This window comes from Trichomycterus rosablanca, chromosome 5 (assembly GCF_030014385.1).
Source record: "Trichomycterus rosablanca isolate fTriRos1 chromosome 5, fTriRos1.hap1, whole genome shotgun sequence".
In the NCBI taxonomy this organism is placed as follows: domain Eukaryota; kingdom Metazoa; phylum Chordata; class Actinopteri; order Siluriformes; family Trichomycteridae; genus Trichomycterus; species Trichomycterus rosablanca.
In genome coordinates this window covers 37,786,995-37,801,110 of record NC_085992.1, presented here as the reverse complement: position 1 = coordinate 37,801,110, position 14,116 = coordinate 37,786,995, and the positions used below count along the sequence as shown (strand labels likewise).

Here is a 14,116-nt window from a genome sequence, read left to right as displayed (position 1 = left end):
TTTTCAAGAATTCAATTTTCAGTGAACAAAGCATCACAGACAACAAGCACATAAATCATCACAGACAGCAAATACATACAAATAGACAATAAGGGGAGTACATACAAGGAGACAATAAGGAAAAGACCTGATGAAGGGGCAGTCTAAGCTTAAGGCAAATTATATGCAAGTCTGAGGAGGTACGTTTCAAGATTAGATTTAAATACAGAGAGAGAATTGGACTGTTTGACCGGTGGTGGGAGAGAGTTTAGTCGAGGAGCACATCTAGAAAATGCTCGGTCACCAAAGCCGTGGAGGTTAGATGGAGGAATTGTGAGTAGCCCGGCTGTTGAAGACCTGAGAGAGTGAGAGGGTTTGTAAGGAAGAAGAAGATTAGACAGGTAAGAAGGAGTGAAACTGTTAAGAGCTTTATAGGTTAGTAGAAGAAATACTTGTATGCCAAGTATGCCCAAATCTTTCACAATCAAAGACCAATGCATGAACCTTTGATTGTGGTTGTGCATGGGTTTAAGAAACATCAGAGGATTAAAGAGAAGGGGTAGTACACATAAGCTGTTTGGCATTCAGGAGACTACGACAATCCAGAACTGCTTACTAAAGATGACTGAGGCTAGTAAAGTGAGTGCAGCACAGCAACATGGGTCCTGAGAATTTAGATTTAATCTTCTGTCACTATCTGAGTTTGTTCTCTCAACATTAGTATTTATGTCCTTTGGGTACTCAGGATTTCTCTTACCTCCCAAAACATGAAAAAAAGTAAAAGTGTCAGTGAGTAAGTCTATGTGTGGGATGGATTTAATAGTGGCCAGCATTTCATAACATAAAGCATCACTGACAGCAAAGACATACAAATAGACGATAAGGAGAGTACATACAAGGAGACAATAAGGAAAAGACCTGATGAAGGGGCAGTCTAAGCTTAAGGCAAATTATATGCAAGTGTGAAAAGGTACGTTTTAAGATTAGATTTAAATACAGAAAGAGAGAATTGGACTGTTTGACTGTTTGGTGGGAGAGAGTTGAGTCAAGGAGCACCTCTAGAAAATGCTTACCAAAGCCGTGGAGGTTAGATGGAATAATTGTGAGTAGCCCGGCTGTTGAAGACCCGAGAAGAAGGAGATCAGACAGGTAAGAAGGAGTGAGACTGTTAAGAGCTTTATAGGTTAGTAGAAGAAGTACTTGTATGGCAAGTATGCCCAAACTTGTTTACAATCAAATACCAATGCATGAACCTTTGAATGTGGTTGTGCATGGGTTTAAGACACATCAGGGGATTAAAGAGAAGGGGTAGTACACATAAGCTGTTTAGCATTCAGGAGACTACGGCAATCCAGATCTGCTTACTAAAGATGACTGAGGCTAGTAAAGTGAGTGCAGCAAAGCAACACGGGTCCTGAGAATTTAGGTTTAATCTACTGTCACTATCTGAGTTTGTTCAGGGTAGTGCAGGACCCACCACAACCCTGTCCAAAATAAAGTAGTTTGCACATAGAAATACTTTTTGCTAAAGTCTTTATAAGTCAATACTTACTAGCTTTTTCAAAACAAGAGCACTAAAGTATGTTGTCTATATGAAGATAAAGCGTTGTCTAATACGCAGCTATTAAGTTTATCAGGCTAAGATCAAAGCTTTTGTTGTTTTCAAAGAACTCTAGCTCTAGATATGCATACTACAGAGGGTTAGTAGTTATTTTTAGCATTGCTTATGTACTTAAACACACACATGCACACATTCATTATTAACTGTACATAACAAGCACTTGAAAATCTTTTGCATGTGGTATAGTCGTTGAGAGCTACTATTAGTAGTAAGAACCCCAGAGTCATTTTTCTATTGTACAAAAAGAACAGTGAGCCTTTAAAAGAAAGAATCCACTCTTATGATTATGTATTGTTTATTTAAGTTTGCCAGCATTGTACTACAATAGCATGGTAACCATTCCTGGATGAACTGTTCATATATTGATTACAGAATGTGACTGCAGTGCTGGAAGCCAGTACTGAAGGACAAAGGGTCAATAAGTCATCTAAACCGCTAGTGTGACGCAGGTTAAAACAATATAATCTTCAGTTATGCACAAGAGGCACGTAACTAAAGGGTTTTTATGTTACGGATGTCCTGTAGATACCAGCAGTATAAAAATGTCTTCATTGCCTTGACATTAATTGCCCTTTTACTGTTTCCTACTCTTTTATACAGTACAAGTCAAAAGTTTACATATACTGGTGAGTGTACAATTGTGTACAGTGCATCTTTTGTTTTGCTAATTCAAGTTCTTTAATAAGTTTATTGTGAGTTTCCAAAAATATGACAAAATCTGATGGAATTAAACTGTACATATAGCAACTTTATTAATGTTGGAACTGGAGAAAGTTCTGTAATATCACTTAATTCTGAGTCATGGCTTCCTAATTCCTCATTAGTAATTACAACCCCAAATCAGAAATAGTTGAGACAGCATGGAAAATGCAAATAATAAAAAAACACAGTTTCTTACATTTACTTTGACTTTTATTCCATTGCAGACAGGATGCACTTGAGATATTTCATGTTTTTTCTGCTCAACTTTATTTCATTTATTAATAAACATCCATTCCTGCATTTCAGGCCTGCAACACATTCCAAAAAAAGTTGGGACAGTAAAGCATTTACCACTTTGTAATGTTGCCATTCCTTTTCACCACACTTAAAAGACGTTTTGGCACCGATGAGACCAAGCAATTTAGTGTTTCAGCTTTTATTTTGGCCCATTCTTCCTGCAAACACGTCTTAAGATGTGCAACAGTACGGGGTCGTCATTGTCGCATTTGTCATTTCGAAATTCTCCACACATACTCTATTGGGGACAGGTCAGTACCCGTACCCTCTTCTTCCGCAGCCATAATGTGTGCAGCATGTGGTTTTGCATCGTCTTGTTGAAAAATGCATGGACGTCCCTGGAAAAGATGACGTCTTGAAGGCAGCATATGTTGCTCTAAGATCTCAATGTACATTTTTGCATTAATGCTGCCATCACAGAAGTGTAAATGACCTTTGACAAGGGCACTGACATGACCCCATACCATGACAGACCCTGGCTTTTGGACTGTTGCTGATAACAGTCTGGATGGTCCTGGACAAAACATGAAATATCTTGGGTTCAAACTGTCTGCAATCAAATAAAATTCAAAGTAAATGTAGCTTGATTGCAAAAAATAGCTTTAAAAGCTTTTTACATATCAGTTTGTTGGTTTGTGCAGTGGTAAAATATGCTAGCCCACTACTGCTGAGATCCGGGTTCTATTGGCTGGCCGGGTATCTACACACAGATGGCTTTGCTAGGGGGGTTGGGGGGGTCTGCAATGGATTTGCACCTTGTCCAGGGTGTTCCTTCCTTGAGTCCAGTGTTTTCTGGAGGAGCTGGGCTTGCCATGACCCTGACCAGGATGATGAAAAGAAATAAAAAATGACCTTCACCATTACCTTCATCAAACATGAGACATCAATCGACATTTAGTTTGTGGTCATCACACCTAACCATTATTTTTAAGATTAAGTATATGAACACTGGCCATTCAGGTGGCGCAGCGGTAAAAACACATGCTAGCACACCAAAGCTGGGATCTCAAATACATCGTATTGAATCTCAGCTCTGCCATCCGTCTGGGCTGAGCGGCCACATGAACAACAATTGGCCTGTTGTTCATATAGGGGTGGGGTATTAAGCCGGATAGGGACTCCTCATAACTGATGCAACTACGACCTCTGCTGGCTGATTGATGGCGCCTGCACAGAGGCGGGAAAAGAGTGTATTGATCAGGGTGTGTCTCTCCGTACACAAGGCTGATTCGCAAATGTGCACTCGCCTAGTGTGGGTGACAAAATACATACGGCTGCTGCCCACGTGTCGAAGGGGGCGTGGGTTAGCTTCATTCTCCTTCAATCAGAGCAGGGGTCAGCATTAGTGGAGGGGAAGCATGACGCACTAAAAAGTCGGGAGGAAGGGAGGGGGAGAAAATGCATGAACAACAAAAAAAAAGTGTATGAACAAAACCCATTTCCGAAAAAGTTAAGACGTTTTATAAAATGCAACAAAAACACAACTCTGTGCTTTGTTAATTCTTTTGAGTCATTATTTAACTGATACAAAAGTTCCAGGACTGAATCTTAGAGGTGCTTTTGTGGTGACTTTGACCAATTGATCTATATTACAGCAGCAAATACTGCATCTTTTTACTCTTCTGGAGCATTAGTATGCCAGCATCTAGTTGGTAGACTAATGTAAGCAGTTCTTTCATTAAAAGTTAATAAGAGCATACTATCTCAGTCAGTTAAAAAAAGCAGTAAATTATTCATCTGATAAATATACCTAAAGTGCTTACAGACTTTGCTGGATCAAACAGTAGCTTGTCTATTTTAGTAATCATGGCCATAATGGAAAGCATCTTGTCTAAATCATTGGTCGTAAACAAAGAAAAATAACATTTAATCTGTAATTCAACCTTTTATGCAGAAACCCTTTATAAGTTTGAATTGTTTTTCATTTATTTTGTGGCTAAAACATAGAGCACATGGTAGAACCATTAGCTTTAATGTAGCCTTTAATGACAGCCCATGTCTGTGTTCTTGCTTTAGTGATTCTTCTGAATCACGAGTCCAACTTTTCCTGCCTTCCTGAGAAATCATCAGTGGATTGAGGTGGTATGGAGAGACTTCAAAGCAAGAGCATATATATTTTCTACAGAGACTGCACTGTTACTCTGAGCAATACTGAGTAGTCCATTACTCCTTCAAAATGTCCTATTTGACCTAAATCTATAGACATGGCATAATAGACTACTTTACCCAGACAAAACCATTGACATTCCAGATGGCTATAATATACGCAAATCATATCTGTAATCTGTAATTCCATTTTTTATAAAAATAAATTATTTTCAAGACGGCCAGTAAATAAAAAAATTATCTGACTAAGTAGCGTGAGGCTCAATGTTGCATGTTGTGAGAAAGTAATTGTCCAACTATGCCACAATGAAAGGGAATTCAGTAGGAGATTAAATTTATATTAGCCTTTTTTATATCTGTCACTTTTGTTGTATTTATAGCACCATTTAGGATTTTTATTACCATTGAAATGTTTCTCTAAAAGGCTAGTAAAGCATATTTGATAGAGCATTTAATAGCCTGTCTGAGTATTCCTTTACTCCAACTCTGTTATTTTTAAGACAATGCCCAAAGGTTTGGGACTGAAGAGAAAGGAAACATTAAAGATGTCCTTTCTCATTTGGTTGACATCTCTTTTCATTTCAGTGAAGGTTGCAGTTGGAACTTTTCAACCCCCCCCCCACCCCCCCCCCCCCCCGCCCGCCCCTTACCAAAAATGATATTATAAAGATGTGCATAGAATTGAATAAAAAATACAGAAATTCAAGTCTCTGTAATGTAAGAGAATATTTATTCATGCATAAAAGCAATTTAGATAACACGAGTTGACATAAGGGGCGGCACGGTGGCTCGGTGGAACATCATTTTGCTCTAATATCCTCTAATAAGTTATTTCAGTCACCTCCAGATTTGATTAATCGCTCCAAAGAACTGTGTCCCCAAAAACTGCAGCCCTATTAAAATTCTTTCTACCAGAGCTGACATCACTCAAACTAACGAGTGTGAATCTCAGCTCTGCTACCGATACGGACAATGATTGGCTTGTCCGAGGGTGGTACTGCCGGAGGGGATTCCTTATAACTGCTGTAATTACAGCCTCTGCTGGCTGATTGAGGACACCTGCACAGAGATGAGGGATAATGGAGATTGTTGCCTGATACAGATCTCCATATAATTTGCCTTGTGCAAATGAAAAGAAGCGGTCAGCTACTGCACACATGTCAGAGATGGTGTGTGATAGAATGGAGAGCAGCAGCAAGAGAAGAAGTTAAATGTGTTTGGGTAATTGGATACGAATATATTGTGAGGAAAATTGGAAAAATGCATATTCCAGTCAAGCCTTCCTGTGCTTCTTGGTCAAGAGTGGTGTGTATCATAGAGTCCAGCCATGAAGTCTATAGTTGTTAAGTGATCTTCTTTTGGTTGCTGCTAAAGATTTGTCCAAGCCTTCGTCAGGTCCTTCTGTAGGTCTTGTCCTGATGAGATTGTTTAATCCTCTGGATTAGATACCAAGATAGGTTTGCAGGTGCACTATAAGTTTAAAGCTTCCGGACAATACTCCAAATGGTGTCTCTAGGAATGTACAGGGTCTTGGAAATCTTCTTATACCCACTGATCTTTTGGTGCAATGAAATGATCTCCTCTCTCAGCTTTTGTGACAGCTTTTGTTGTCACCTGGGTTACATCAAGTTGAAGCAAATAAAGGGTTGTTATTGAGTTTCCAAATGTTTAGAGTTTAGAACTTTTGTGCTTTTAAAAGCAGTTTAACAAAACATCTGTTGTTATTATTTTACGTTTTATCATAAAATTGAAGTTTAAATAGTTTTTCATGTTTATATATCAGATTTACAGCGGTACCTTAAAACCCAGCGTCAGTTGGTTCTGGGAGTGGCGTTGAGTTTAAAAGGCGTTGAGTTTCAAGGTATTTTATATTCATAGGAATCAAATCAGGGAGCTGTGCTCTTATCTATGGTAAAGATTCATTCGTTTTTGCTCACTCTATTTCATTATGGTGGCGTGCATAAACAACTCCATGAATCAGTGCGCTTTTGATCCAGAGATTCAGTCATTGTTCAGGCCTTGATAAACAGCTGTATTAACCAATCAGAGCTTCTGAATGAAGGTTCTGGGCAGAATTTCAGTTGTTTTGTTGTTTCAGTTTTTATTTCTCCAGTGTGCGTCAGTTAGCTGGCAATGAAAAACTTTATTGGTTGTAGAGGTATAAGTGACAGCTTAGTTAACGAATTACCATTTTCACCTTTTTACCGCGAAAGCCGAGAGAATAAATGATCTAAGACGGTTTTCATTAGTTAGGTAGACAAACACAGTTGGCTGTGGATTTATATATTCTGGAAATATTCTGGAAATATACAAGATGACGGCCAAGAAGAAAAACTAGTGGATTATATCCCTAATGGAACAACACATGGATATGAGCAGCAGTCATTATTTTATGCTGCTGTGCGGTTGATCTGCGTAGCGGTGCTGCTGTTTACCGTTCGCTTTCATTTTGCAATGATAGCAAAGATAGAAATCAAATAATGAACTTTTTTGGGATTTATTTAAAGTAAAACGGACAGCATAAATGTGATTGTGAGATTCTGCTGGTTTGTTTGATATAAATATTTTTATGTTTTACTGCACTGCTCAAGTCAAGCACTGAACAAATTGACAGCCGCACACACGGCGGGTTTAAGGGGAACGTCGAGTTTAAGGATACAAATTTATCGACGAAGTGCGTCGAGTTTCAAAGATTTCGAGTTTAGGGGACGCCGAATTACAAGGTACCACTGTATAACATATTTATTTAGTTTTATACATATTTAAGATTTAGATTTTTTACTATACTATGAGTCTGATCTGGAAAAAGGAATGGATTAATACATACACACATTTTGTAGCATTGTTAAAAAGGATAAAACATTTTTAAAGTGTTGTTTATCTTTTTGGAATTAAAGTATTTCATCTGGCTTAATGTGCGACTTTAAAAAGGTTGAACTGAGTTTTGAGAAGAAATAAAGCTTTTTTTTTTTTTACTTTTATGACTAATTTATTTGGTAATTAATTTCATTTTAGCAAATTATAATTTCTATAGTTTAAGTTGTGTGTTTGATAACTCTGCTCTGACCCGAGGTCAGACAGTAAAACAACATATTTATTTTAGATTTCCTTTTCTGCACACGTATATATGATGTGTGTGGGTGTTTCTATCATCTGGATATATATAGTGTCTTTTGTTTTTACTCCACCCTGCAGAAATATAATAGTACAAAACCCACTGCTCAACACCCCCGAGAGAGAGAGAGAGAGAGAGAGAGAGAGAGAGAGAGAGAGAGAGAGAGAGAGAGAGAGAGAGAGAGAAAGAGAGAGAGAGAGAGAGAGAGAGAGAGAGAGAGAGTTAAGTGGAAATATCTGCTGAGGTGACCTAAAGTCCAGACTTCCTAACCTTAACAAATTGCTTCCTGGTCAGAGTTTCAAATAATCACGAGCACAGGAGATGTCTTTGCAAGGTCATTGTCGTGAAAACACTAAGGAACATCTATTATGGACACAATAGTGTGTGTGATAGTAGGGCTTCATTTTTGAGACATTTATTTGAAAATAAGATTTAAGGCTGTGTAGTAGGGATGCAATTTTTGGCAATTTCTTTTAACTGACCCGACAGTCATTAGTTGTTGGGAAATCGGTAACCAACAAGCTTATAGAGTCTCAAAATATAAAATACATCACATAGTTTCATATCAACAAGTTTCTATAATTTATTTAATAATAATTAATAATAAATGTGTAATAAATGTGTAGTGTAAAGGAATAACATGGCAGTGATACAGAACGGTAACACGAAAACAAACACTGTGAGTGTATTTTTAAAATGGTAGCTGGTGGGACGGGCTCTGTAGCCTATCCATTCAAATGCTGTTTAATAATTCAATCTAAGCTCTATTTATCTTTAAAATAATTCATACAAGTTGCATAATATCTTCATAACCAACATGAAAGTCTTATAAAACATAACCATGTAAAATTTGCACAATTTCATTTGAGGAGATATTATCAAGAATTGATCCTAAACACAACACTTTTATACTAGGAGCACTGACAATAAATCACCAGGCTTAGTAAGAGGGGGTGGATATGTTTACTATAGTAGATCATCATCTTGAAATGATCACCATTCAGGGCTGAGGAGCCCTTACAAAAAAGGACTTACAATATGTTACTTTCAAACAAACTTATTTGATGGACATGTGAAAATTTTGCTCCAATTAATCAAGAAGAAACAGCCACATAAAAACAGGGGCTGTGGTAACATGTGCACATATCTAGAAGAATAGAGGCTTAAATGCCAGTACAGGCAGAAGATGTTGGAAGTCAACCTGTATCTGAAAAGATTTACTGCCACTGCTCTTTGAGCAAAACCCTTAACCCCCAACTGTTCCTAGATTGCCCAGGAGGCTGACCCCAAGCTTTGACCCTGTTCTTCCTTTTGTGAGTGAAAACGGATGTCAGGATATGAGGGTAAAGAACAGTACTGTAGCAGTACATTACCAGATAAAGATATTATTCTATTTAGAACTATTTTTCATATTTTATTAACACATGAGTGACCAGAAAATCTTTTGGTTAATCATTACAAATAGCATATGAAACCGTAACCACTGGATGGTCAAATGTATTTATATCAGCACTCCGTTAGTAGTGCCGCAATACATCTAATTGACAAAACAGGTTCTTTGTGAAAAAATGGTTTGTGTTATTTAAAATGTGTTTTATTTTGAAATTTACTAGGGGTAAGCAGTCAGACCCCACCCATTTTCTGTATTATAATAAACAAAAAAATGAAAACATTAGGGAGCTGTAAAATGAGAAGGTCAATGTGAGGATTTGTGAGGATGGTGAGAAGATGGGAGTGACAGGCAAATACGAGGGATCTTCAAAAAGTTTCTGCACTTTTATATTTTTGTTGGAAACTGAGGGGGGGAGTAGTAATTGGTCATGCCTAAGAGACTGAGAGAGAGCTTAGATAGATAGATAGATAGATAGATAGATAGATAGATAGATAGATAGATAGATAGATAGATAGATAGATAGATAGATAGATAGATAGATAGATAGATAGATAGATAGATAGATAGATAGATAGATAGATAGACAGACAGACAGACAGACAGACAGACAGACAGACAGACAGACAGATAGATAGATACATTTACATTTTTTGGCATTTAGCAGACGCCTTTATCCAAAGCGACTTACATTACAGTTACAGTATACAGTCTGAGCAATTGAGGGTTAAGGGCCTTGCTCAAGGGCCCAGCAGCAGCAGCCTGGTGGTGGTGGGGCTTGAACCAGTGACCTTCTGATTACTAGTCCAGTACCTTAACTACGCTTTTGCTGATGGCAAAAGGAGCTGGGAAAAATGCATCGCAAGGTGACTATGTAGAAAAGTCAGATAATTTGTTTTTGAACTTTTTAATAGATAAAGTTAAAAATAGGGCAGACACTTTCGTATATAGGCAGTCATTTAGAATGTGGGGAGGATTTGCAGCATTGTCCTTTTCCACCCCTAAATATCATAGAATGCACATCAGCCTGTAAAATTACCTCTAAGGTGTCCACTGTTATATGAATTTGAAAACCAACACTTATACCACAAGAATCCTTCACTGGAAAAGCTGTGGGATAAAAACATAATATCTTCAAAAAAATAATTTTGATAAATAAATATGACGTACATTGTGTCAACTATATTGTTTACGGGTGCGGGTTTTGCATCTATACACATTGTCCTTTAATACAAAAGGTTCTGAAAAAGATTCAGCTTTGTGAAGCTCGCTTCATATGGTTTCTGTTAAGATGCATAGGGGTGCTTATTTAACTCTGTGATAATTTCTGTGTATGCAATTTTAATGCATTTATTACCAATGCTATGAAATCCTGGAAATGTCTTCCCCTGGAAATAAACTTCAGTTTGCAGTAACTGTTAATCTTATCTCATGCTGTTTGAAACTGTGGTAGTTGCCTCAGGTTACTTTAACATTTAACATATCAAAGCTTATTATCAAAGCTTAGTTTATCAGAGCCATTTATACCGGATACATGCTGATCTTTAACAATCAACCTGATAGAGCTCTTCAGTGCAGCTGTGTTTGTAATTAAGAGTCAAGAACTTCCAAGCCAAGCAGCTTTTTCATGTTACTGTGTCTATAACTTGTAAATACAAACAAAAAATTATAAGCATACCCACAAAATAACATAATACACATGCTGAATCATGTAAGGTATTAAAAGATCTTGCTGAAAATCATTATTAAGTAGCACATTACATGTTACACAGGATACTAAATAATTCAATGACCTTGCTGTTATAGTGTTAAGTGTTATCATCATCAAAAGCTCTTAAATTTAAATAAATGAATCTAAAATTTTAGACTGGCAGAAACTAAGCAGACCTCACCAGCAGTGTTAAGGTGCTGGACTAGTAATGGATAGGTCGCTGGTTCAAGCCCCACCACTGTCAGGTTGCCAATGTTGGGCCATTGAGCAAGGCCCTTAACCCTCAATTGCTTAGACAAGTTACTGTCATAGTACTATAAGACGCTTTGGATAAAAGCTTCTGCTAAATGCCGTAAATGTAAATGAGTGGCATTGAGTTTAAAAGGCGTTGAGTTTTAAGGTATTTTTTCCCATAAGGATGTATGGAAAACCTGTTAAAGCGTTCCATGGTCCTGTGGAACTGCATATATTTTAGGCTAATGTAAAATAATAGGGTTGTTTTTAACACTTATACACTAAAAATAACACCAATTTAATTTAAAACAAAACCACAAATACAATGGAAAAACTGTCAAATTAATATAAAAATACAATAAAACCTGCACTTTCCTATGCTTCTATATTAGTGGAGAAAACTTATAAGCCGTAATAATTAAAAGAAGTTTATATGTCGTTCCTTTTAATACATTAAGTAACATTAAGCTTTTTGTTAAACAATAAGTGTTTTAGACTCTCAGAGAAGCTGATTCTGATTCTGACAATCTCTCAGAACCCTGAGCTGTAACACAAGTTTAAAAGTGAAACAGTGAGGAAAACACAGATACATGGATGCTTTCAGACTGGATTTGACGGTTATCACACAAATGCAGATTCATCTCATATTCACACTTTGATGACGTTTTACCGCTCAACCCGAGCGCTGAACAAAGCAGAAGTCGCATGTTGAGTTTAAGGGAAATGTTGAGTTTCAGGAAACAAATTTCTTGACGAAATGTGTTGAGTTTTAAAGATTTTGAGTTTAGGGGATGTTGAGTTACAAGGTACCACTGTACTTATGGTTTAAATATTTCACTATATGGCAGGTTTTAGTATAAAAAAATAAACAGCGCGACTTATGCCAAGTTCACACAACACAACTTTCCAAGTCGTCAGGTCGCTGTACAGTTCACACTACACAACTGGATCTATTGTAATCGGGAGTCTTTCAAGTCGCTGTGTATTTCACACTACATGACTGATCGGTGATAGGAGGTTTCACACTACACGATCTATCACCAACTGGAATTGCAGACGAGCTTCTCTGGTCTTCTAATGGTCTCCCATTATTTTTACGTCCAAAAATGCACGTCAACAAGTAGCGAGCGAAGTTTGTGCGCTGATGTGCAGCGTAAAAACAAAGAAGAAAAATAAATGATGGATTTTGCTGGGATTGTTGTGTAGTGAGTTGGAGGTTAATAAATATTTTTTGCAATGCAGCGTTGGTGTTTTGTAGAGAACAATAAGGTAAGAAATGCTGTAAAACTTGTGTGTGTGCCGGTATTCTGATATAAACTATATTAAGCCCCTGTACCACCTTTTACAACTCCTCCCCTGTGTTTCCCCTCACACCGTATCTTGCGTTCTCATTGGCTGTTCGACATAGCACTCATTGCCAGTCGGCCAACTCAGATCAGATATCTGACATGCTAGAAATCTCGATTCGGTCAGATCGAGTTGTTGAGTAGTTCACACATAGCGATCGAGAGCCAATTTTCGATCGCCGAGCAAACGCCGAGTTGCTCCCGAGCCGGCAAATCTAGCGCCGACCAGTCGGCAAGCGAAAATCAGGGCAAAAATCGTGTAAAAGTTGTGTAGTGTGAACTAGGCATTAAAAAGCTCCCATCATGTCTGGATTTGCCACCGTTAATATTTGACTCAAACAATGACCTGATACCCTGCTTTTATATGACACATGACTATATACTGCCCTATTTTTCAAACAAATATGCTTCTTTTTTAGTATTTATTTAAAACTTTGACAAATTTTCAAATAAAAATAAACTCTATATATCAAGTTCTTTCACAGATACCTTTTCCCAAAACATTTAAGAAAATGTAATGGAGTAAATATAGTAATTGTAATGTTTTAACCATCTCTGTCTGTAGGTGAATTATTTAAAGATTAAATAGGCTCTTTATGACTTGAATATTTAAACCAAAATAACTAAAAGTCATTCTAACTGTGCAGCTGTTATCTTCTACTGTATCTTTAAAGGTTTCAGGTTCACAAAGAGACAGGTGACTAAAACAGTTTCTACAGTACAGGAAGTGAACGTGGGCTTTAATGCCAAAACATATCTCTAGACTCCCCACAGTCTCAGTCTCCAGACTAAGCTTATCCTGTGCTTTAACAACAAGCTGTCAAGAGGGGTTCCTCTCCCAAACATACTGTTTGGCCCAAGTCTCATCATCTGGCAGTTATCAAGGCAAATTAAAAAAACACATTTGTAGCAGTTGAGCCAAATGGGCAGTCTGTGCTTTTACAATAGCAGAGGTCTGGGCAGGAAGCTTTAGAAGCAAATAAGGGGACTTTGACCCTCAGGGGTTCTGTTTTCTCTCTAGGGAACAATGGAAACTGTTCTCAGAGGTCTCCATTCTCTTTGACACTATTAAGAGCATGAAGAACAAACCATACAAGGAAGCAATATGGTTTAAATAAATACAAATTAAATAAAAGCACATGTTATTATCAACACTAATAATAAGGGCTAATAAAGGGCTAATGATCACAATAATGCAGTAAGACTAACATCAATGAACTGACAACAGTATTGTTCTAGAGTCGGTTACAATTCATTAAGGAACCAGCAAGAACAATCTATACAAATTTAGTATGAGAAAAATCCTAGTATACAGATAACATGGTGGTACCAATATCCACAGAGTGACAGAGCAGAAGAAAGACAAAAATAAGTGTGTGGTGTAAATTCTCAACAGGAACAGGAGTAGAGCAAAGAATTTTAGAAGTAAAACACAATTTCTTGATCACTTTTCCAGTCATAAGTGTTGGTGACACTATCTCTAATCTAAGCTTCACTCCTCCTCATCTCGCTTAACTCATTACCAAGCCTGCAAAGTTAATTTCAGCAAATGCAGTGGAAGCTTTCCAAATGTTCCAAAATCCTAGAATAAAATGCAAAGCTGCTTTTGTAAAAG

At 37.4% G+C, this 14,116-nt stretch overlaps 1 protein-coding gene across 2 annotated transcripts in view; it reads left to right on the top strand.

Moving 5' to 3' along the window:
- Nucleotides 1-334: 334 nt before the first annotated feature.
- LOC134315138 (core histone macro-H2A.2) overlaps nt 335-14,116 on the top strand; it is a 67,195-nt gene continuing 53,413 nt past the window's right edge. The window contains exon 1 of one of the 2 annotated variants that reach the window (XM_062996143.1): nt 335-380. The gene's annotated coding sequence lies outside the window, so the exon portion shown is untranslated. Of the gene's footprint in view, nt 381-1,058; nt 1,129-14,116 lie in introns of those variants that run through there. The other variant, XM_062996141.1, reaches the window with a different exon arrangement.